A 25841-nucleotide genomic window follows, 5' to 3' on the forward strand; every position below is an offset into this window, starting at 1 on the left:
CTTGGAATAATAACCCCTTATCAGATATGTCAATCATAAGTATCTTTTCCTATTTGAAAAGTTGCCTTTTCATTTTCATGATTTTCTTTGCTGTGTAGAAGCTTTTTATTTATATGTAGTCGCACTTGTTGATTTTTGCTTTTGTTGCCTTTGATTTGGAGAAATGTTGGAAAAATCATTACCAAGACTGATGTCAATAAGCTTCAGTTCAGTTCAGCCACTCAGTCATGTCCAACTTTTTGCAACCTCATGGCCTGCAGCATGCCTGGGCTCCCTGTCCATTAGCAACTCTGGGTATTTACTCAAACTCATGTCCATTGAGTTGGTGATGCCATCCAACCATCTCATCCCCTGTCATCCCCTTCTCCTCCTGCCCTCGATCTTTCCCAGCATCAGGGTCTTTTCAAATGAATCAGTTCTTCACTTCAGGTGGCCAAAGTATTGGAGTTTCAGCTTTAGCATCAGTCCTTTCAACGAATATTCAGGACTGATTTCCTTTAGGATTGACTGGTTGGATCTCCTTGCAGTCCAAAGGACTCTCCAGAATTTTGTCCAACACCACAGTTCAAAAGCATCAATTCATCAATTGATTCAAAGCAATCAATTAAGTAATTGAAGTCAGTAAGCTTAATGCCCATGTTTTCTAATAGGAATTTTGTGGTTTCTGGTCTTATGTTCAAATCTTTATATATTTTGAGTTAATCTTTGGGTATGGTATAAAATAGTGATCCAGTTTCATTTTTTGTATGTGGCTGTCCAGTATTTCCAACACAATAGACTGAAGAGACTTGCTTTCCCATTGTTTATCTCGACTCCATTGTCACAAATTAATCAGCCATAAATGTGTAGGTTTATATCTGGGATGTCAATTCTGTTCCATTTAGCATATGTGTCTATTTCTATGCTGACATCAAACAGTTCTGTGAGGCTATAAGTTTGTAATATAGTTTGAAATAAGGAGACGTGATGCCACTAGCTTTGTTGTTCTTTCTTAAGATTGCTTTGGCTATTTTGGGTCTTTTGTGGTAGCATGCAAATTATTGGATTATTTGTTTTATTTTAAAATCTTTGAAAAATTTATTGGACATTTGGCAGAGTTCACATTGAATCTGTGGATGGCTTTGAATAGTATGGATATTTTAAAAACATTAATTCCTTCACTCTATGAACATGGAATATTGTTCCAATTATTTGTGTCTTCAGTTTTTTCATCCATGATTTACAGTTTGTAGTGTATAGGTCTTTCACTTCCTTGCTTAAATTTATACCTTGGTGTTCTTTTGATGGAGTTATAAATGAAATTGTTTTCTTAATTTCTTCTTCTGATAGTTATTAGTGCTCAGAAAAGCAACAGATTTTTATATATTGATATCTGTATCCTTTACTGAATTTGTTTCTAGTTTGAGCAATTTTTAGTTGAGTCTTTAGGGTTTTCTTTTCTGATTTGGAGTGTTTTCTTGCCTAATTGCCTTGGTTAGGACTGCTAATACTATGCTGAATAAAAGTGATGAGAATGTGCATTCTTGTCTTGTTCCTTATTTTGGGGGGAAATTTTCAGCTTTTCACCACTGAGTATGATGTTATCTGTGTGTTGGTCATGTATAGTCTTTATTATGGTGAGGTACATTTCCTCTATATTCACTTTGAGAGTTTTTGATAATAAATTCTGATGACTTATCAAATGCTTTTTCTTCATCTTTTGAGATATTTATTTTTATCCTTCATTTTGCTGATATAGTACATCATACTGATTGTGGATGTTGAACTATCCTTGCATCGGTAGAGTAAATCCCAGTTGATCATGAATTATAATCCTTTTTTTTTAAATTTTGTTGAATTCAGGTTGTTACTATTTTTCTCTGTTCATCAGGGATATTAGCCTGTAATTTTCTTATACCTTTATATCTAATTTTGGTATCAGATTAATCATGGTCTGTGAAGCATATTTGAAAGAGTTCGCTCCCCTCCTGTACTCTGAAAGAGTTACACACGGATTGATATTAGTTTTTATTTAAATATTTGGTAGAATTCAACAGTGAAACCATCTGTCTTGGACTTTGTTGGAGGTTTTGATTACTGATTTAATTTCCTCACAGATTCAATTTGATTACTTACTAAACTAATAATTATTCTGTTCAGACATTGTTTTTTCATGTTACAGTTTTGTTGTAGGTTTCCATAAATTTATTAATTCCTTCTAGTTAATCAAATTTGGGACATATAATTTATAGTATAAATATGAAATGTGAATTCTGAAGGGACCAAACTTCCAGTCTGTAAAAGTTCTATTGACTATATGGTTAAGATTATTCTTTATTATGGGAGGTCATCCTGTGCATTGGAAAAGATTTAGTGGCATCCCTGCCACTAAATGTCAGAAGTACAATCTATTCACAAAAAGTCAGAAGCAGTGCTCAGATGTGAAAACCAAAAATGTATCCAGTTGTTGCCAAGTGTCTTCTGCAGATCAAAACCACAATGGTTGAGAACAACTGCTCTGTATGAATAATTAAAGAATCCTTAACAGGAAAATGTGTGTGTGTGTATATATATGTATATATATAAATTTTCATGTACATACATCATATATACACACACACACATATATATACTTTATGTATATTTATACACACTCATACATACACAAATAAATTCCTTTAGAATATGTCACAAATAATAGAAGCAGGGAATAATTATTGGTATGCAGAATCAAGATTTCTGGGAAAAATATCAATAACCTCAGATATGCAGATGACACCACCCTTATGGCAGAAAGTGAAGAGGAACTCAAAAGCCTCTTGATGAAAGTGAAAAAGGAGAGGGAAAAAGTTGGCTTAAAGCTCAACATTCAGAAAACGAAGATCATGGCATCAGGTCCCATCACTTCGTGGGAAATAGATGGGGAAACAGTGGAAATAGTGTCAGACTTTATTTTTCTGGGCTCCAAAATCACTGCAGATGGTGACTGCAGCCATGAAATTCAAAGATCCTTACTCCTTGGAAGGAAAGTTATGAACAACCTAGATAGCATATTCAAAAGCAGAGACATTACTTTGCCAACAAAGGTCTGTCTAGTCAAGGCTATGGTTTTTCCAGTGGTCATTTATGGATGTGAGAGTTGGACTGTGAAGAAAGCTGAGTGCCAAAGAATTGATGCTTTTGAACTGTGGTGTTGGAGAAGACTCTGAGAGTCCCTTGGACTGCAAAGAAATCCAAACAGTCCATTCTAAAGGAGATCAGTCCAGGGTGTTCTTTGGAAAGAATGATGCTAAAGCAAAACTCCAGTATTTTGGCCACCTCATGCGAAGAGTTGACTCATTGGAAAAGACTCTGATGCTGGGAGAGATTGGGGGCAGAAAGAGAAGGGGACGACAGAGGATGAGATGGCTGGATGGCATCACCAATTCGATGGACTTGAGTTTGAGGGAACTCCGGGAGTTGGTGATGGACGGGGAGGCCTGGCATACTACGATTCATAGGGTCACAAAGAGTCGGACACGACTGAGCGACTGAACTGAACTAACTATATAGCTTCTTGGGTAATTCATAAATTGAATTGACTTTCATAACCTTGCCTTACTTATCCTCCCTGCTAGAGAACAGCATACCAAAATTCTAGTTGATCACATTATTAAAAACAATAAACTCATTCAAATTTTATATTGTGTATATTTTAATAAATTATTTGATTAAATAATTTAATTTTAAATTAAAATATTTTAATTTAATTAGTGAAAATTTTCATATTTTTATTTTCACAAATAAATAATTGAGCCAATTTTTTATATTTAAGTCCTTGAATTTAAAATTTTTTAAAAAAGAAAAATAAAAGTTTGTTCTCAGGTGAAGATTTTAGCATGGATCATGTTAACAACATGTCTATTTTGGCAAGTTGCTCTTCCTGAGATCAGAATTAATGGACTGCTTAGAATAATTCATTGATTCAAAAATAATGTATTGAATATCAGCCATGTTCTAGGCATTGTTATGGGTACCAGGAATATTATGGTGAATAAGACAAGGAAAAAATACTCTTTTAACTATCATGGAACTTTCTTTCTGATTGGGACAGTGGGTTATTGTGGAGATAGAAAATAATAATATAAATGTATTAAAAATACTTATGTAACTATATAGCTATATAATTATTGAAGTAATAATATATGTAACTGATTTAGGGAGTGTTTCATGGAGTGCCGGGGTCCAGCCCCGGCTGATCCAGGGTATTCGAAGGAGAGACGGCATAGGCGAGGGTCAGGAAACAACTGCTTAATTAAACGTTAATTAAGGATATAAAGAGTAATAGAATAAGGATAGCTCAGTAGGAAAATTCAGTGGAGAAAAGAGGCTGAGTAGCTTGGTTTACGTGGGAGACCAATAAAACTTCAAGACAAGAAGTTTGCACCACTTACGTAGGCCGCAGACATCCTTCCGTTCTCCCGAAGGAGAGGAGACACTGAGGCCTCCCCGGTCGGATCTTAGAAGCCCAGGCATAATTAGTAAGCATGGTGGGTTCCGCGCTCCAGATGGAGACTCAACCAGAGTGAGAGAGAGACATGGGGAGACCAGTCTTTCGAGGAACTGATCCCAATTCTTTATCTTCCATGGTCTACTTTTTTTTGTTTTTTTTTAAATTTTATTTTATTTTTAAACTTTACATAACTGTATTAGATTTGCCAAATATCAAAATGAATCTGCCACAGGTATACATGTGTTCCCCACCCTGAACCCTCCTCCCTCCTCCCTCCCCATTCCATCCCTCTGGGTCGTCCCAGTGCACCAGCCCCAAGCATGCAGTATCGTGCATCGAACCTGGACTGGCAACTCGTTTCATACATGATATTTTACATGTTTCAATGCCATTCTCCCAAATCTTCCCACCCTCTCCCTCTCCCACAGAGTCCATAAGACTGTTCTATACATCAGTGTCTCTTTTGCTGTCTCGTACACAGGGTTATTGTTACCATCTTTCTAAATTCCATATATATGTGTTAGTATACTGTAGTGGTGTTTTTCTTTCTGGCTTACTTCACTCTGTATAATAGGCTCCAGTTTCATCCACCTCATTAGAACTGATTCAAATGTATTCTTTTTAATGGCTGAATAATACTCCATTGTGTATATGTACCACAGCTTTCTTATCCATTCATCTGCTGATGGACATCTAGGTTGCTTCCATGTCCTGGCTATTATAAACAGTGCTGCGATGAACATTGGGGTACTCGTGAGATTCCTTAAAAAACTGGAAATAGACATGCCTTATGATCCAGCAATCCCACTGCTGGGCATACACACTGAGGAAACCAGAAGGGAAAGAGACACGAGTACCCCAATGTTCATCGCAGCATGGTCTACTTTTATACACTGAGATGTTATGCAAAAGTCACGTGGGGTCAGCAGTCCTGACTTTTATCAAAGTCAGGTGCTTCATACAAATGTATACAGAGGTCTTAGGGATGTTACATCATCTTCTGGCCAGGGGGCCTGCTGACAATTTATGACCCTCTCCTTGTGACAGTGGTCAGTCAACCAGGATACTTATTTCTCCAGGGGTGATTATTCTTAAAACAGATGCCACCCAAATAAAGTTACATTCCTATAGAGTGAGGGTGTAGTGGGTTTTAGTTAAGGAAAGAATTTACTTAGCCTAAGGTCTAACATGATTAATATCAAAGGTTAATACTTATTTCTTCTATATATTTATTAATGTGTGTAAGGGCAGGGGATATGGAGACTTAGCAACAAACATTGGCTCAACAAATGAAAAACCCTTCACCAATACAATTTCTAATCAGCCTACTATACTTATACTAATGGTTTTCTAACTTCTCTAAAGAACCTGTTTTTAGAAGGTTTAAAGCATCTCGTGCCTCTCACGGTTGGGAGGCTGTGAGCAATCACATGTGGCCGGACAAGCCTGTCAGGCAGGCTAGAGAACCTTCAGAGGAGTTTGTAGGTTAAAACACTCTTGTCACGCCCAGGAGTTTTTATTAACTGGAGCTCTAGGTTAACTCCTTCTCCGAAAGAGGTGGTGGGGGACAGCCCCCCGTAAAGTCAGAGGTGTAGGTGAGAGCCCAAAGTAGTAAAGTAGGCAGGCTCTGGTTATGGGGGTAGATGCTCGAGGATTTCCAGGGGGACTCCTGAGGCTCGATCCCGCCTTTGCGTATGTCAAGCCTCCTTCCTCATGACCTTTGCCATGGGCGGAGTGCCTCACTCTGGCCCCCAACAATGGAGTTTGAGTAGTGTTACATTAGGTAGCTATAGAGCTCCTAAAGACCTTTCAGGAGAAGTGACATTTGAACTGAGAGGTTACTATTGGAAAGTAGGCAGAACTGTGAATGACAAATACTTCAGCCAGTGGATCAGCAACATCCTAGTTCAAAGAATGTGGCATATCACAGTGATAGCTCACTCATATGCCATCAACCATAATTCATATAAGATGATAAATGACCTTTTACAAGTGACTCACTGTAGAATATGAGGAAATTAACTATTTTCACTCATATTTTTCATGTAGAAAGTGAGTTCTCAACTCAAATTTTATGGGTTCACAAATAAAATTGAATAACTGTAAGTCTCAAAATAATAATTGGAATATCTTAGACTTCATTTCAGTACTCTTGCCTGGAAAATCCCATGGACAGAGGAGCCTGGTAGGCTGCAGTCCATGGGGTCGCAAAGAGTCAGACACGTCTGCGTGACTTCATTCTCACTTTTCACTTTCCTGCATTGGAGAAGGAAATGGCTACCCAGTCCAGTGTTCTTGCCTGGAAAATCCCAGGGACGAGGGAGCCTGATGGGCTGCCATCTATGGGGTTGCACAGAGTCGGACATGACTGAAGCAACTTAGCAGCAGCAACAGCAGAAGACTTCATTTCAAGTGAATAAGACGCTATATGTTCAAATACGCATATATTATTGTAAGTTAAGGCTGAAAGATTAATTCATCATGTGTCATCTCGCTTTGTCAAACACTTTGGTTGTGTTACATACAATTGCTATTATGTTTTAAATGACTCCTGAACTGTCATGGATAGTGTTATTTCCTTAAATAAAATGATTTGTTCATTAATATTTAAAGCAGTTATGTTTGCCAAGTAATGTTAGAATAAAATCTGCAGTGTCAATTCACATTTGTTGCCTGAGTTAGAATAGTCACTGTCAAATGAATAAATATTTTCAAATATAAACAGTTTCTAAGGATAGGAAATATGTAATATTCTGGCCATATTATTTTAGTCAACATATCTATAGCTAAAAGTTAGCATTTGGAAATGAGGATATGAAGGAATATTTTAACATGGAAAATAGCAGTATATCTTAATACTTATTTACACATTAAATACTATTTAGGAACCTTGGAGTTTGGGGTTGGTAAATCAAACTATTAATTTGGAATGGATAAACAACAAGGTGCCCCTGTAAACTATAGTGATCTATATATGATCTTCGATAAAACATAATGCAAAAGAATATTTGAAAAAATAATGCATACATGTGTATAGATGAGTCACTCTGCTGTACAAAAACAGAGCAGTACAATATTGTAAACCAACTATCAGATCAGTTCAGTCGCTCAGTTGTGTCTGACTGTTTGCGACCCCATGAATCGCAGCATGCCAGGCCTCCCTGTCCATCACCCACTCCCGGAGTTCACTGAGACTCACGTCCATCGAGTCAGTGATGCCATCCAGCCATCTCATCCTCTGGTGTCCCCTTCTCCTGCTGCCCCCAATCCCTCCCAGCATCAAAGTCTTCTCCAATGAGTCAACTCTTTGCATGAGGTGACCAAAGTACTGGAGTTTCAGCTTTAGCATCATTCCTTCCAAAGAAATCCCAGGGCTCATCTCCTTCAGAATGGACTGGTTGGATCTCCTTGCAGTCCAAGGGACTCTCAAGAGTCTTCTCCAACACCACAGTTCAAAAGCATCAATTCTTCACTGCTCAGCCTTCTTCACAGTCCAACTCTCACATCCATACACGACCACAGGAAAAACCATAGCCTTGACTAGACAGAGCTTTATTGGCAAAGTAATGTCTCTGCTTTTGAATATGCTATCTAGGTTGGTCATAACTTTCCTTCCAAGGAGTAAGGATCTTTGAATTTCATGGCTGCAGTCACCATCTGCAGTGATTTTAGAGCCCCCCAAAAATAAAGTCTAACACTGTTTCCACTGTTTCCCCATCTATTTCCTATCAAGTGATGGGACCGGATGCCATGATCTTCGTTTTCTGAATGTTGAGCTTTAAGCCAACTTTTTCACTCTCCACTTTCACTTTCATCAAGAGGCTTTTGAGTTCCTCTTCACTTTCTGCCATAAGGGTGGTGTCATCTGCCTATCTGAGGTGATTGATATTTCTCCCGGCAATCTTGATTCCAGCTTGTGCTTCCTCCAGCCCAGTGTTTCTCATGATGTACTTTGCATATACGTTAAATAAGCAGGGTGACAATATACGCCTTGACGTACTCCTTTTCCTGTTTGGAACCAGTCTGTTGTTCCATGTCCAGTTCTAACTGTTGCTTCCTGACTTGCATACAAATTTCTCAACAGGCAGATCAGGTGGTCTGGTATTCCCATCTCTTTCAGAATTTTCCACAGTTTATTGTGATCCACACAGTCGTAGGCTTTGGCACAGTCAATAAAGCAGAAATTGGTGTTTTTCTGGAACTCTCTTGCTTTTTCCATGATCCAGCAGATGTTGGCAATTTGATCTCTGGTTCCTCTACCTTTTCTAAATCCAGCTTGAACATCAGGAATTGCTAAATTCAGACTTAAGTTGAAGAAAGTAGGGAAAACCACTAGACCATTCAGGTATGACCTCAATAAAACCAACTATACTTCAGTAAAAAAAAAAAAAAAATGCTATTTAGGAAATTAATTCCAGACCTTAAAAAGTATATAATAATTTTTGTAAAAACACATGTTCTAGTCTGCTGTTGGCTTGTTGATTTTGCAGAATCCCAGTAAAATAAGTTGAAATATATTAGCATTTTTAAAAGAATGTCTTTAAAGGAGAAAATTATGTTTGTTATTCTGTCCACAATTCTCCTTTAATATATAATCTTCATTTGATTTTATACAGCATGGAGTGCTATTGATGAAAAGCAATGTTATTTCTAAAATCTGTATGAAATTTGGGAGTTAAATTTCTTGAACATGATGTAAAAGAAGGCAAATGAAACTTGGGGTCAGATAACTTTAACTAAGAAAATTGTTAGACTTAATGGAATCCCAGTAAATACAAAAATGATATTTTTAAAATGAAGGGGATAGAGTTGACAATAAAGTTCATAAGGAGAAGCAGACAAAGAGCAGTGGATATATAGACTAAAAGGGAAATTATATTAGGAAGGAAGTAGTTTTACCAACCAAGACAACATCCTGAAAAGGTTCTTTAATTAGTTTGGTATTGGCATATGGATAGAAAAGTCCAGAAATAAACTAAAGTACATATAGAAATCCATCTTGGAGCAGAAATGTCAAAGATAAGCTTTTTTTGGACAGCTAGATAGATTTTGGAATAAAATACATAAATTGCTCAGTCGTGTCTGACTCTGTGACCCCATGGACTGCAGCACGCCAGGCTTTCTTGAACTTCACCATCTCCCGGAGCTTGCTCAAACTCATGTGCATTGAGTTTGTGATGTCATCCAACCAGTTTGTCCTCTGTTGTCTCCTTCTCATCCTGCCTTCAATCTTTCCCAGCATCAGGGTCTTTTCTAAGGAGTAGGTTCTTCGTATTAGGTGGCCAAAGTATTGGAGCTTCAGCTTAAACATTAGTCCATTTAATGAATATTCAGGATTGATTTCCTTAAGATTGACTGATTTGTTCTCCTTGCAGTCCAAGGGATGCTCAAGAGTCTTCTCCAACACCACAAGTCAAAGGCATCAATTCTTTAGTGTTCAACCTTCTTTATGGTCCAACCCTAACATCCATACCCTATTACTGGAAAAACAATATCTTTGACTATAGGGACCTTTGTTGACAAAATAATCTCTCTGCTTTTTAATAAGCTGTCTAGGATTGTCATAGCTTTTCTTCTAATGAGCAAGCATCCTTTAATTTCATGGCTGCAGTCATCATCTGCAATGATTTTGGAGCCCAAGAAAATAAAGTCTATCACTGTTTCCATTGTTTCCCCATCTATTTGCATGAAGTGATGTGACTGCATGCCATGATCTTAGATTTATGAATGTTGGGTTTTAAGCCAACATTTTCCCTCTCCTCTTTCACTTTCATCAAGAGGCTGCTTAGTTCCTCTTCACATTCTGCCATGAGGGTGGTGTCATCTGCATATCTGAGGTTACTGATACTTCTCCCTGCATTCTTAACTTCAGCTTGTGCTCCTTCCAGCCCAGTGTTTCTCATGATGTACCCTGCATATAAGTTAAATAATCAGGGTGACAATATACAGCCTTGATGTAGTTGTTTCCCAATTTGGAACCAGTCCATTTTTCCACGTTTGGTTCTAACTGTTGCTTCTTGATGTGCATACAGGTTTCTCAGGAGGTGGTAAGGTGATCTGGTATTTCCATTTTAATAAGAATTTCCCACAGTTTGTTGTGATCCACACAGTCAAAGCCTTTAGCATTGACAATGAGGCAGAAGTAGATATTTTTCTGGAATTCTCTTGCCTTTTCTATGATCCAGTGGATGTTGGCAATTTGATCTCTGATTCCTCTGCCTTTTTTAAATATAGCTTGAATATTTGGAATTTCTTGGTTCACGTACTATTGAAGCCTAGCTTGGAGAATTCTGAGCATCACTTTGCTAGTATGTGAAATGAGTGCAGTTTACAGTAGTTTGAGCATTCTTTGGCATTGCCCTTCTTTGAGATTGGGGCTCCCTGATGGCTCAGAGGTTAAAGCGTCTGCCTGGAATGCAGGAGACCCAGGTTCAATCCCTGGGTCAGAGAAGATCCCCTGGAGAAGGCAATGGCAACCCACTCCAGTACTCTTGCCTGGAGAATCCCATGGAGGGAGGAGCCTGGTTGGCTACAGTCCACAGGGTCGCAAAGAGTTGGAAACGACTGAGTGACTTCACTTTCACTTTTCTTTGAGATTGAAATGAAAATGGACCTTTTCTAGTCCTGTGGCCACTACTGAGTTTTCTAAATTTGCTGACATATTGAGTGTAGCACTTTGACAGCATCATCATTTAGGATTTGAAATAACGAATTCCATTGTCCCCACCTGTTTTGTTTATAGTGATGCTTCCTAAGGTCCACTTGACTTCGTACTGTAGGATGTCTGGCTCTAGGTGAGTGATCACACCATAGTGGTTATCTGGGTAATTGAGACCTTATTTGTATAGTTCTGCTCTGGGAAGCCTGGCGTACTGCAGTCCATGGGGTCGCAAAGAGTCAGACACAACCGAGTGACTGAACTGAACTCTGTGTTCTTGCCTCCTCCTCTTAATATCTTGTGTTGTTCATAGGCCCATACAATTTGCGTCCTTTACTGTGCCCATTTTTGCATGAAATGTTTGTTTGGTATCTCTCATTTTCTTGAAGAGGTCTCTAGTCTTTCCCATTCTATTGTTTTCCTCTGTTTCTTTGCATTGTTGACTTAGGAAGGCTTTCTCATCTCTCCTTGCTCTTCTTTGGAACTCTGCATTCAGTGTGGGTATATCTTTCCTTTTCTCCTTTGCCTTCCACTTCTCTTTTCTCAGCTATTTGTAAGGCCTCCTCAGATTGCCATTTTGTCTTCTTGCATTTCTGTTCTTGGGGGTAGTTTTGATCACCTCCTCTTGTACAGTGTTACAAACCTCCTTCCATAGTTCCTCAGGCATTCTATCAGATCCCTTGAATCTATCTGTTACTTCCACTGTAGAATAGTAAAATTTGATATAGGTCATACCTGAATGGTCTAGTAGTTTTTCCCACTTTCTTCAACTTAAGTCTGAATTTTGCAATAAGGAGTTCAGTATCTGAGCCACAGTCAGCTCCCAGTCTTATTTTTGCTGACTGTATAGAGCTTCTCTATCTTTGACTGCCAATAAAATAATCAATCTGATTTCGGTATTGACCATCTGGTGATATCCAAGTGTAGAGTTGTCTCGTGTTGTTGGAAGAGTTTGTTTGCTATGACTAGTGCATTCTCTTGGCAAAACTGTTAGCCTTTGCCCTGCTTCATTTTGTACTCCAAGGCCAAACTTGCCTGTTACTCCAGGTATCTCCTGACTTCCTACTTTTGCATTCCAATCCCCTATGATGAAAAGGACATTCTTTTTTTTTTTTTTTTTTTGGTATTAGTTCTAGAAAGTTTTGTAGGTCTTCATAGAATTGTTCAACTTAAGCTTCTTTGGCATTTCTGGTTGGGATAAAGAGTTGGATTACTCTGGTATTGAATGGTCTGTCTTGGGAGTGAATCAAGTTTATTCTGTCCTTTTGGGGATTGCACCCAAGTAATGCATTTCAGACTCTTTTGTTTACTATGAGGGCTACTCCATTTCTTCTAAGGAATTCTTGCCCACAGTAGTAGATATAATGGTCATCTGAATTAAATTTGCCCATTCTGTTTCCTTTTAGTTCACTGATTCCTAAAATGTCAGTGTTCACTCTTGCCATCTCCTATTTGACCACTTCCAATTTACCTTGATTCATGGACCTAACATTACAGATTCCTATGCAATATTATTCTTTCTCATTTTCATTAGTTTTCTGTATTTCTTATTGAAAGTTCATACAACATTGACTGCTTTGTTCTTTCCTTTTTCACAATAAATGTATTTCCCCTTAAATTTTTGCTCTCCCTGTATTCCCTTGGTTGATTTGGAAAGCACTTTATTCTTGTTCTGAACAATCTGTTATATTAAAACTCTGCAATTTCAAAATTTTATTTAACAGATTTTCCCCTGCAAGAAATAAATACCTCATATTACCTACCAGTCAAAATTAGCTGATATTCACACAGAAATACCATATAATTCGCAGTTCTTGAAATTCAACACACTCTTTTTAAAGATATTTTATTAGTTATGCTAGAATATATTTTGTTCAATTCAGTTATAATTATGAAGTTACTATTTTGATGCAATAGCACAATTTAAATGTTGAAGAACTTATTTTCAAATAGATTCTAAACAAAACAGTTCTAAAATTTATAATACCTTTGCCTGTCTCTGCTGAAGAGTATTCCTCAGTTTCATCTTTATTACACTAAGAAAAGCATTAATATTCATATATTATTTGGTATACAGCTTGGCTTATTATCAGTTTTATTTGTTTCATATCAAATATTTGTGTTTCTACATTCTTCACCTTTTCTGAAATGCACTAGTTAACAATGATGTCATGCCACTGCTATAGTGAATCTAGCATTTTAGAGATATAATTATAATATCAAGATAACCTTATGTTATTTCTTCTTGAAATGCCAACATTGCATTCTCTTTTCATTCATTGCCAAAAATTAGAGTTGAGAAATGAAAGAACAAGATTTATACTATATGTAGAAAAGTTGTTGACAATATCACTGAAAGCCATCATTAACATATAAGGGTATATTTTTGTTAAAGACACCAAGTTGAAGCAATTTGCCTTTTTTTGCTAATTATAATTACTGCCTTTGTGAATATCTTTATAACTGACAAATTTTCAAGTAATGATGTGTTCAGTGATGGCATTCATCAGGTTGTCATTCATTTTTGTGAAGTTAAAACTAATTGGCAATGCGTTCAAGAGCAGGTTGTTAAAAAAAAAAAAATGTTTAGATAGATGTGTCAGAGTCGGGGAAAAGGGCCTCAAACTGCCCAGCAAAACAGATGGTTCAATATAAATTTTAAAAAATTGCAAGTTTGCCAAGCTGCATGCATTGCCTGCTGTGTAAAAGCAAGAAAACAGTAATATATCTTTAATATATCTTTTCTGAAGAAATCAGTGCTTAAGACATGAATTCTGAGTTTCATGATTTTTAACAAAAATTAACGTAATAAAAAGTAACATCATAGTAGATCTTTTTGATGGTAAAAGAAGTGTATTCTGAATATTTTACCATGTAAATATTATGTGGATATCAGGAGGTTCTGAATACTTGCAATCATTTCTTAATCTTCACATAGGAGCCTCAACTCTATATTTATAAATTAAATGAATGCAAACCAAACCCATATCACTTACAAGAGGCCATTGATTCTTCAGTTAACTAAAGCCTTTTATAAATGTTACCCTGTTTTGCTTATTTAAAAAGAGAGATGGGTGTGTCTTTCACAGAGCAGAGCTAGATGAGGTGGGGAGGAACCAGTCCCCCTACTGTTTCTTATCTCCCTTGAGCCCACAGTGCCTAAAACGAGCTCAGTTTTTCTGATAAAGATTCACTCTGCAATAAATCAACAATAAAAAATTGATCAAAAACTAACAAAAATATTTAGTTAGAAATTAAGGAATACATTGCTAGCCAATCCTGCATGATGGTTCTCAAAAGGTAGTCCCTGTTTCAGCAGCACTAGCTCACCTGAGAAATGTTAGAAATTCACATTATTGGGCCTCACTGCAAATCTACTGAATGAGAATCTCTGGGGCTGGGCCCAGCAATATGTACTGTAACACATTCTCCAGGTGATTATGATACAAACTAAAATTTGAGAGACATTGTCACAGAACATATGAAGCTAAAAAAGGAAATATAAAATTCTAGAAAATAATGAAAATAATGCTGTCTACTTATGGAACAGTGGAATTTGTACTGAAGGAAATGGCAACCCACTCCAGTACTCTTACCTGGAAAATCCCATGGACGGAGGAGCCTGGTAGGCTACAGTCCATAGGGTTGCAAACAGTCGGACATGACTGAGAGACTTCACTTCACTTTATATGCTTATATATTTTTAAAAGGTCCAAAATTGATAATTTAAAGCTATAATTTATATTTTAAATATTTAAAGTCATTAAAAGGATAATGAGATATCCACATTCTTTTTAGGGGTTACAGCATAATGTTAAAAACAATATATAAATAGCAGGATTCATATATATATGTTTTATATTTAATCTGGAAATAAACACTTAAAAGGTTAAATATATAAACAAATGTAAAAAAAAAAAAAGCCACTTGTTAAAATGGAGCATGCAGAGAATCAAGACCCACAAGGTAAAATTCTATTTTAGTTGACTTCATATTTTTGGGTGCCTTTTCTTCATAATGAAACACTGTAGCAAATGACAACTCCTGATCCTAGTTTCTTGAGAGCTAGATACTTGAATCAGTCCAGTTCAGTTCAGTTCAGTTCAATCACTCAGTTGTGTCCAACTCTTTGCAACCCATGGACTGTAGCAAGCCAGGCTTCCCTGTCCATCACCAAGTCCCAGAGTTTACTCAAACTCATATCCGTTGAGTTGGTGATGCCATCCAACTAGCTCATCCTCTGTCTTCCCCTTCTCCTCCTGCCTTCAATCTTTCCCAGCATCAGGGTCTTTTCACATCAATCATTTCTTTGCATCAGCTGGCCAAACTATTGGAGTTTCAGCTTCAGCATCAGTCCTTCCAATGAATATTCAGGACCGATTTCCTTAAGGATGGACTGATTGGATATCCTGCAGTCCAAAGGACTCTCAAGAGTCTTCTCCAACCCCACAGTTCAAAAACATCAGTTCTTCAGTGCTCAGCTTTCTTTATAGTCCAACTCTCAGATCCATTTCCTACTGGAAAGACCATAGCCTTGACTAGATGGACCTTTGTTGGTAAAGTAATGTCTCTGCTTTTTAATATACTATCTTGGTTGGTCATAACTTTTCTGCAAGCATCTTTTAATTTCATGGCTGCAGTCACCATCTGCTGTGATTTTGGAGCCCCCCAAAATAAAGTCTGTCACTGTTTCCACTGTTTCCCCATCTATTTGCCATGAAGTGATGGGACCAGATGTCATGATAATCTGAGCATATTCAAGTCTGTGGATAATCCATGAATATAAGATATTCCTTAATTTTTAGTAGAGAAATAATTTGAAATGAGGATCTGGTTGTAAAATACATGTTTTCTGGCTTCAGAAGAATTTAGCAGATTACCAAATATCTTCTTTAACTCTATAGTTTATCTGTTATCTATACTTGAAGTACTGTATACAAAGGCTGGATAGAGTACATTACATTAAAAACTATAAGATATTTGAAGCATAGAGGACAAGTCTTATTTTGCCTCTCAGTAGTCTTTTCCCATTTCTGGCTGTTTGTTTTTGGTATTTAGTTACAAAGACTTTAATTATTTAGAGCATAATTATTGTACCAGGAAAATATATTTTCTTAGGGAGAGTAAGTGATTGAATGTTATGAATCATAAGTGATCTTTCAAGTTAAAAAATGGCCAGAGTACATCATTTAAATTAATGGATAGAGTACAAAAAATTTTAGGCATATAATAAAGTCCCAAGAGGAATTTTCATGACAGTATCATTAATACCAGTTTTGACATATTAAATAGTTAAAAATTCAATGCTTTAATAATTCTAAGAACTAAGCACATTCTTGATATAGTTGAAACAATACCTTTAAAATGGAACCCTAAAGAAATGGAGAATGAGGTGGAATTTAAGCTGCTCTTAGATGTATATTTTTTCCTTTGATCTTTATATAATACAGTGTTACATTGCTAGCACAGCTAATAACATTCATAAAATATGAAAAATAATACATGACTAGTTGTATTCTATACTAATCCAGATAAAAAGACAATTGTGAAGATTAAGAATATTTTCCTTTGCTAATATTGATGCAGACTTTATGTAAGTTTAGATGTACTTAAGTTGTTAAAAGTTAAAATTATTTTATCCAGGTGCTTCTCAAATGAAATATTAAAATTAAAATACTGGGATCTCTTATTCAAAAGAAAGTATATAAAGTAGTTATTGAGGGTTTTTTTCCTTTCTTACTAGTGTCAAATTTTCTTCAGGTGCAAATACTATTTAATATAAGCACTTTTAAAACAAAGAAGTATTAATATTTTGAAAAATAAAAAATATTACCCAAGGGACAATATGAGAAAAGTATAAAAATGTATATTTGTATGCTGTTTTAATTCAATATATTTGATTTTTACAACATAATTGTTTAACATACATATTTGGTTAACTTTAAATCATTAAATGTAATTGTACACATATGTGTAGATATGTGTATATACCTATATGTATATATACATATGTGGGTATATATGTGATATGTAGATACAAGTTAGTAAAGTGTGGAAATTAACATTTCTTCAATAATTCAATATTGAGATCAATGATATCAACATTTCATAATTATAGCCTCTTAATGAAAGCCTATCCATAATAAAAAGCTTCCTCATGGCTCACTGAATTAATTTGCACATTAAATTCAAGTTAGTAGTGAAAATCTATGTGCCATTTCCCCTCAGAGTTGATAAGCCTCATGCTTCCATCACAGAGAGTAGTAATGGTAATATTAATGACAATGGAGTCACTTGTTATGACAAATTATTAGTTCTAAATTACCCAGCAAACTAAAATGGCATCCTGTCAATTTCTACACTTTAGATATGATCAACAATAGGCTATTATGGCCATAATTAAACAATAACTCATCACTGAAATGGTAATGCTATTTTATCTAGACAGCAAGGAGAAAGTGATACTATAAGGCTATAAAATACAGTTCTTTAGTTATATTAGGAGTTAAACGTTAAAAGATCAACTAATATAAAGTCAGATAATATAATAGGCCACAATTCTTATATAATGGCAAATAATATATAAAAGTGTTGGCATGGAAACCACTTTCTTATATTATTATAAGTTCTAATGAAAATTTGTATGATTTGTAAATATTTTCACCAATATATATGTTTGGCTCAAATTTGGTTTTAAATGTAAAAAGTAATTAAATGAGTTGTATATGTTATTATCTAGCACATTACTATACCCTATGGTGTTAGTCTAGTAATTAAAGAAACAACATTAAACAAGCTCTTTCTATAAATATATAGTAGAAGGAAAAAGGAGGAAAAACTGTTATTTGGGAATATGCTGTTAAAAACTGTCAATGAAAAATTCTGAATTGCATATAACTATGCTAGTCTCTGGCTGGTTTTAGAAAAGGAAGAGGAACCAGAGATCAAACTGCCAACATCCTCTGGATCATGGAAAAAGCAAGAGAGTTCCAGAAAAAACAAACAAACAAACAAACAAAAAAAACATCTATTTCTGCTTTATTGACTATACCAAAGCTTTTGACTGTGTGGATCACAATAAACTGTGGAAAATTCTGAAAGAGATGGGAATACCAGACCACCTGACCTGCCTCTTGAGAAACCTGTATGCAGGTCAGGAAGCAACAGTTAGAACTGGACATGGAACAACAGATTGGTTCCAAATAGGAAAAGGAGTATGTCAAGTCTGTATATTGTCACCCTGCTTATTTAACTTATATGCAGAGTACATCATGAGAAACGCTGGGCTGGAAGAAGCAGAAGCTGGAATCAAGATTGCCAGGAGAAATATCAATAACCTCAGATATGCAGATGACACCACCCTTATGGCAGAAAGTGAAGAGGAACTCAAAAGCCTCTTGATGAAGGTGAAAGTGGAGAGTGAAAAAGATGGTTTAAAACACATTCAGAAAACAAAGATCATGGCATCTGGCCCCATCACTTCATGGGAAATAGATGGGGAAACAGTGGAAACAGTGTCAGACTTTTGTTTTTTGGGGCTCCAAAATCACTGCAGATGGTGATTGCAACCATGAAATTGAAAGACGCTTACTCCTTGGATGGAAAGTTGTGACCAACCTGGATAGCATATTAAAAAGCCGAGATGTTACTTTGCCAACAAAGGTTCGTCTAGTCAAGGCTATGGTTTTCCCAGTGGTCATTTACGGATGTGAGAGTTCGACTTTGAAGAAAGCTGAGCATGGAAGAACTGATGCTTTTGAACTGTGGTGTTGGAGAAGGCTCTTTAGAGTCCCTTGGACTGCAAGGAGGTCCAATCAGTCCATCCTAAGGGAGATCAGTCCTGGGTGTTCATTGGAAGGACTGATGCTAAAGCTGAAACTCCAATACTTTGGCCACTTCATGCAAGGAGTTGACTCATGGGAAAAGACCCTGATGTTGGGAGAGATTGGGGTCAGGAGGAGAAGGGGATGACAGAGGATGAGATGGCTGGATGGCATCACCGACTCGATGGACATGAGTTTGAGTGAACTCCGGGAGTTGGTGTTGGACAGGGAGGCCTGGCATGCTGCGATTCATGGGGTTGCAAAGAGTCAGACACGACTGAGCGACTGAACTGAACTGATGCCAGTCTCTGGGTTTCTCTGGTGACTCAGATGGTAAGAATCTGCCTGCAATGCAGGAGACCTGGATTTAATCCCTGGGTCTGGAAGATATCCTGGAGAAGGAAATGGCTCCCCTCTCCAATATCCTTGCTTGGAGAATTCCATGGACAAAGGAGGCTGGTAGGCTACAGTCCCTGGGGTCACAAAGAGTTGAACACGACTGAGCTATTAACACTTTCACCTTCACTTTTCATGCCAGTCTCTAATATAATTATTGAGTTTAGGTAATAATCATAATCTATTTGAAAAAGCAAGAGAGTTCCAGAAAAAAATATATTTCTGCTTTATTGACTATGCCAAAGCCTTTGACTGTGTGGATCACAATAAACTGTGTAAAATTCTGAAAGAGATGGGAATACCAGACCACCTGATCTGCCTCTTGAGAAATTTATATGCAGATCAGGAGCAACAGTTAGAACTGGACATGGAACAACAGACTCTTCCAAATAGGAAAAGGAGTATGTCAAGGCTGTATATTGTCACCCTGCTTATTTAACTTATATGCAGAGTACATCATGAAAATGCTGGGCTGGAAGAAGCACAGCTGGAATCAAGATTGCCAGGAGAAATATCAATCACCTCAGATATGCAAATGACACCACCCTTATGGCAGAAAGTGAAGAGGAACTAAAAGCCTCTTGATGAAGGTGAGAGAGGAGAGTGAAAAAGTTGGTTTAAAACTCAACATTCAGAAAACAAAGATCATGGCATCCGGTCCCATCACTTCATGGGAAATAGATGGGGAAACAGTGGAAACAGTGTCAGATGGGGAAACAGTGGAAACAGTGTCAGACTTTATTTGTTTGTGCTCCAAAATCACCTCAGATAGTGACTGCAGCCATGAAATTAAAAGAAAAATTATGACCAACCTAGATAGCATATTCAAAAGCAAAGACATTACTTTGCCAACAAAGGTCCGTCTAGTCAAGGCTATGGTTTTTCCAGTGGTCATGTGTGGATGTGAAAGTTAGACTGTGAAGAAAGCTGAGCAGCGAAGAATTGATGCTTTTGAACTGTGGTGTTGGAAAAGACTCTTGAGAGCCCCTTGGACTGCAAGGAGATCCAACCAGTCCATTCTGAAGGAGATCAGCCCTGGGATTTCTTTGGAGGGAATGATGCTGAAGCTGAAACTCCAGTACTTTGGCCACCTCATGCAAAGAGTTGACTCATTGGAAAAGACTCTGATGCTGGGAGGGATTGGGGGCAGGAGGAGAAGGGGACGACAGAGGATGAGATGGCTGGATGGCATCACTGACTCAATGGATGTGAGTCTGAGTGAACTCCAGGAGTTGGTGATGGATAGGAAGGTCTGGCGTGCTGCGATTCATGGGGTCTCAAAGAGTTGGACGCGACTGAGGGACTGAACTGAACTGATTCTGTATAAGGACTTACACTGCCATTGTCAATAGTAAAGCATTACAGGTCACAGTAACACTTTAGCATATGAGCCAATATCACAAGCTCTAGGAGCATTGTCCCCAGTCATCAAATAGCTAACAGAGCCCTGTATTTTCTGAAAAGAGAAAAGAAAGACTGAATGTATCAGTTAGAATAGTATTGAAATATCTTAAGCAATGTAAAATTAAGTGTGTTTGTTTTTTTGTTTGCTTTTTGATATCAGGAAGGCATTTAAAGAATTTTTTTAATAATAATTTTTGTATGCTACATGTTGGGTCAGCTCCCAGGCATCTGGCAATCATCTCAATTATCTCAATCCTTTCTTTCACCTAACTCCATACCTCTGTTACCAAGTTTTGTTGGTTTTATACTTTTAACATTTTTCCACAGGTACATTACTTCCATATCTATTGTTAGCACAGTAATTAAATGAGTGATATGACACTATCTGTACTACTTAGCAGTCATAACTTCTCTTCCAATCTCTGTTATAGCTTTATTCAATTACATCCTTTACGTACATTCTAGGGAGACTAGTCTAAAACAAAAGCACGTTATACCTTTAGATAGTTTCTCATTACTTTGAATGTAATGTACATTTAATCAGTTAGATGAATAGTTTTAAAATATTACTGTATGTATAAATCACTTGGTGAACATGTTAGATTCACTTTACTAGCTAAATTCTAGAGCTTAACCCTCAAAAAGTCTAATCTAGAAGGTCTACATGGGGTCAGGAATCTACATTTTATTTTTTTTAGTTTTCTTTAAGATTTATTGGAGTATAGATGATTTACAGTGTAGTTTTAGTTTCAAGTATATAGCAAAGTGAATCATTCATATATATATATATATATATATATATATATATATTCATCCTTGTTCAGATTCTTTTCTCATATAGATTATTATAAAATACTGAGTAAAATTCCCTGTGCTATACAGTAGGTTCTTAATAGTTATCTATTTTATGTAAAAATAGTATGTGTATGCTAATCCCAATATCCTAATTTATCCCTTTCCCTCATGTTTCCCCTTTGGTAACCATGTGTTTGATTTTCAGATCTGTGAGTCTCTTAGTGTTTTTTAAGTAGTTTGTATCATTAGTTAGTTTGTATAATTTTTTAATTAGATTTCACTTATAGTGATACCATATGATATATATCTTTGTTTGACTTACTTCACTTAGTATGATAATCTCTCAGTCCATCCATGTTGCTGTAAATGATGTCATTTTGTTCTTTTTAATGGCTGAGTAATATTCCATTGTATATATGTACTACATCTTCTTTATCCAGGAGCATGTAGGTTCCTTCCATGTCTTGGCTATTGCAAATAGTGCTGTAGTAACTTTGGGGTGCATGTGCCTTTTCAAATTATGATTTTCTCCAGATATATGACCAGGAGTGGGATTGACAAATTATACAGTAGCTTTATATTTAGTTTTTTAAGGAAACTCCATACTGTTCTCCATAATGGTTGTATCAGTTTACATTCCCACCATCAGTGTAGAAGGAGGGTTCCCTTTTCTCCACATCCTCTCTAGTAATTATTGTTCATAGACTTTTCAATGATATCCATTCTGATCCATGTGAGATGATACCTCATGGCAGTTTTTGTTTGCATTTTTCTAATAATTAGTGACATAGAGCATCTTTTCTTGTGTTTTTTTGGACATTTGTATTTCTTTGGAGAAGTGTCTTTTTAGGTCTTCTGCCCATTTTTTGATTGGGTTGTTTTATTCCATATTGAGCTGCAAGAGCTATTGATATATTTTAGAGACTAATTTCATCAATCACTTAATTTGCAAATATTTTCTCCCATTCTGTAGATTATCTTTTTGCTTATGGTATCCTTTGGTATGCTAAAGCTTTAAGTTTAAATTAGCTTTTTTTTTTTTTTTTTTTTAATTCTAGTAGGTAAAACATCAGAAAAGATCTTGCTGTCATTTATGTCAGAGTATTCTGCCTGTGTTTGCCTAGAGTTTTTAGTATCTGGCTATATTTAGGTCTTAATCCATTTTTCAGTTTATTTTTATGTACATGATTTTAAAGTGTTCTAATTTTATTCTTTTACATGTAGCTGTCCAGTTTTACCAGCACCACTTACTGAAAAGACTGTCTTTTCTCCATTGTATATTATTTTCTCCTTTGTCATAGATTAGTTGACCACAGGTGTGTAGGTCTGTCTCTGGAATTGCTGTCCTATCTTATGGATCTATATTTCTATTTTTGTTCTAGTACATTTTTGGTAACTAAGTTTGTAGTAAAGTTTGAAGTCAGGTAGCCGGATTTCCTCCAGTTCCATTTTTATTTATTTATTTTTTAGATTACTTTGGTTGTTTGGGGTTTTTTGTGGTTCCACACAAATTGTAAACATTTTTGTTCTAGTTCTGTGTGAAATGCCACTGGTAATTTGATAAGGATTGCATTAAATCTGTAGATTTTGGGGATGGTATAGTCCATTCTCACAATATTGAGTTTTCCAATCCAAGAATATGATATCTCTCTCTCTCTTTGTGTCTACCAACTATGCCCTAGATGACCTGGCTGTTTCCCGCTATTTAACATATTTTAAGCCTAACAGTACAAATTTGTTTGTAGTACTTTCTATCTTCCTTCATGCTGAGGTATGCCAAGGGAAGTATAAACAAAATTTGTCTATAATAATGAAGTTAGAGAATGATAGGACTGATATATTTCTTTATAGGGTAGTAGGGATGACATCTATGTTATGATGGCTTTTAAGTTGAGAGCCTAATGAAGTAAAGGGGAAAGCTTATCAGTATTAAAACCATTCTGGGCAAATACAAAAGTTCTAAATTTGGAGTTCAATGGAAAAGGAGTTATCAAAGGAGACAGAGTTTGAAGAGAAACATCATCTTTTAAGGCCGGATGATAGAGATTTCCAGTAAAGAATACCTAGAGTGCTAGGGAAAAATGCACACTCCATTAGTGAATTTTTCTGAGGTAGAGGAACCCCCAGGTCTATACTTCAAAAATGTTTCCAAAGGGATCTTCCTGATACAGGAATTGTACCAGGGTCTTCTGCATTGCAGGCAGATTCTTTACCAGCTGAGCTAGCAGGGAAGCCTGGATTATGATATAACGTATAATAAATTAAAATTTTAATGTAATGGAAAGACTTTGTAGGAGAGTAGCTCTCAAACTCAGACAAGCATCAGAATTCCCTACTGGACTGGTTAAAATATATTGCTAAGCTTCATCTTCAGATTTTTCTGATTCAGTAATTTTGGGAGTTGGGCCTAAGAATTTGCATTTTTAACAAGTTTCCAGGTGATGCCAATACTTCTGGTGCTGGGATCATATTTTGAAAGCCACTGAAAAATGTTGAGCTAAACCAGGCTAAGGATCTAGAGCTGGTGGTGTCTGAAGGTGTGTCTCATGCGGAATTGGGTGGTATAGAGTAGCAGGTGCTGGTGGGGGTGACTGGGAGAAGGAGGAAGCAGTGGTGGCAAAGCACTTATAAATGATGACAAAGCAGGATCAGAGGCCTAAATTCCAGGAGTGTGAAAGAGTGTTGTGCTTTCATGGGCCTCTCCTTTATTTTATTCTATTTTTGGGGGGAGGGTAGGGGGCTTTTCTTTATGAACCAAATTGTGTGAAGGTGGCCATAAAGGATAAACAAGTGAAATACATTACAGTGGTTGGAATAAAAATTGGGATGAATGGGTTCCAAAGCAGGGTACTCAAATACATGGGCACCAATCTGCAGAAACAATGAGAACTTCAAAAAGCCAATCAGGAGCAGTATGCAGAGGAGAAGACCAAGAGGGGCTGCCCTTGGAAAGAAGACCTCTGGTCTGCAACAGAAAAATGTTGAAGTGAAAACAAAAAAGAACAAACAGAAAACACCTGTATATAGAGAAGGTACCAGTGAGACACCTCAGTCTCCTCAGGAGAAAAGGGCCCAAGTAGATACTACTGCTGAAAATGAGGAAACATTCACAAACAGAGTTGAAGTCAAAGTAAAGATTCCTGAAGAACTAAAACTATGGGTTTTTGATGACTGGGACTTAATTTTGATGACTGGCAAAAACAGCTCTTTTATCTTCTTGCCAACAAGAATGTGGATTCCATTCTAGAGGATTATGCATATCATAGGAATCGCAAGGAAACACAAATAGTAAGGAGTGTGCTGTTTAATGGGCTGCAGTCCATGGGATCCCACAGAGTTGGACACGAATGAAGCGACTTAGCAGCAACAGCAGCAGAAGGGAAAAGGAATACTTCACTGTAAAGCTGGGCACTCAGCCTCTCTACAAATTTGAGAGACCACAGTACTCTGAAATCCTTGCAGACCTCTCTGATGCACCCATGTCCCAGGTGTATGAAGCGCCACATTTGTTCAGACCATTTGCATGAATTGGAGCAATGTTGGCCTATATGCCTCTGGATGAGAAAAGTCTTGCTTTATTACTGAACTATCTTCATGATTTGCTAAAATATCTGGCAACAACATTACAACTTTGTTTAGTGCCAGCACTTATGAAGTGTATTCTCCGGAGTACCATCAGAAAGCTGAGTGAGGGGCTTATACTCACTTTATACTCACTTATGTTTGGATCTCTGTAAACTCGTTTTTTTTTTTTTTTTTTTTTTTTTTAGTCTTTCTCTTGTATGAATGATGTACTTTGGAAATGTTAGTATATAACAGGATTATTGGATATCTGTTTGATTTCAAAGAGAGAAAATAAAAGGAGTTACAGCTACCTTTTCTTTTTTTCATTTCAAAGTTGCTACCAGGGTATTAAATGATAGCCAATAGAGAGACATACTGTAGAGTGTTTCATTGCTTAATTGACAAAGCTGCTTTTGAATGCTTGTGGTTCTAGTCCTTTGATACTACACACTTTTATAACATGTGTTAATGCTGTATGACAAAATGCTCTGATTCTTAGTGCCAAAAGTTCAATTCAGCTGAACACACACATCCATTTTCTATCCCCGCCCCCCACTTTTTTAATGGTGCTTACTTCAAAAGCCCATCCTTTACAAGTCATCCTTGTTGTTCGTTAGGCATTTTATCTTTGCTCGAATTGTTGAAGGATGGTCACTTGTTTCATAGCTTTTGCATTTTATTACGTTTTAACATGATAAATACATTGCACTATAGCTAAAGTTTTCTGGAA

The 25841-nt window shown here is 36.7% G+C and overlaps 1 non-coding gene and 1 pseudogene across 1 annotated transcript; both read left to right on the forward strand.

Annotated features, from left to right (window-relative positions):
• The first annotated feature begins 10849 nt into the window (after nucleotides 1-10849).
• On the forward strand, nucleotides 10850-10922 carry TRNAS-GGA. Its single transcript has one exon. It is a non-coding gene; the product is annotated as a tRNA-Ser (tRNA).
• A 13256-nt stretch (nucleotides 10923-24178) lies between these two features.
• LOC102407071 lies at nucleotides 24179-25238 on the forward strand (annotated as a pseudogene).
• Nucleotides 25239-25841: the final 603 nt, after the last annotated feature.

The sequence above is a fragment of the Bubalus bubalis genome, chromosome 1 (assembly GCF_019923935.1).
Source record: "Bubalus bubalis isolate 160015118507 breed Murrah chromosome 1, NDDB_SH_1, whole genome shotgun sequence".
NCBI lineage: Eukaryota > Metazoa > Chordata > Mammalia > Artiodactyla > Bovidae > Bubalus > Bubalus bubalis.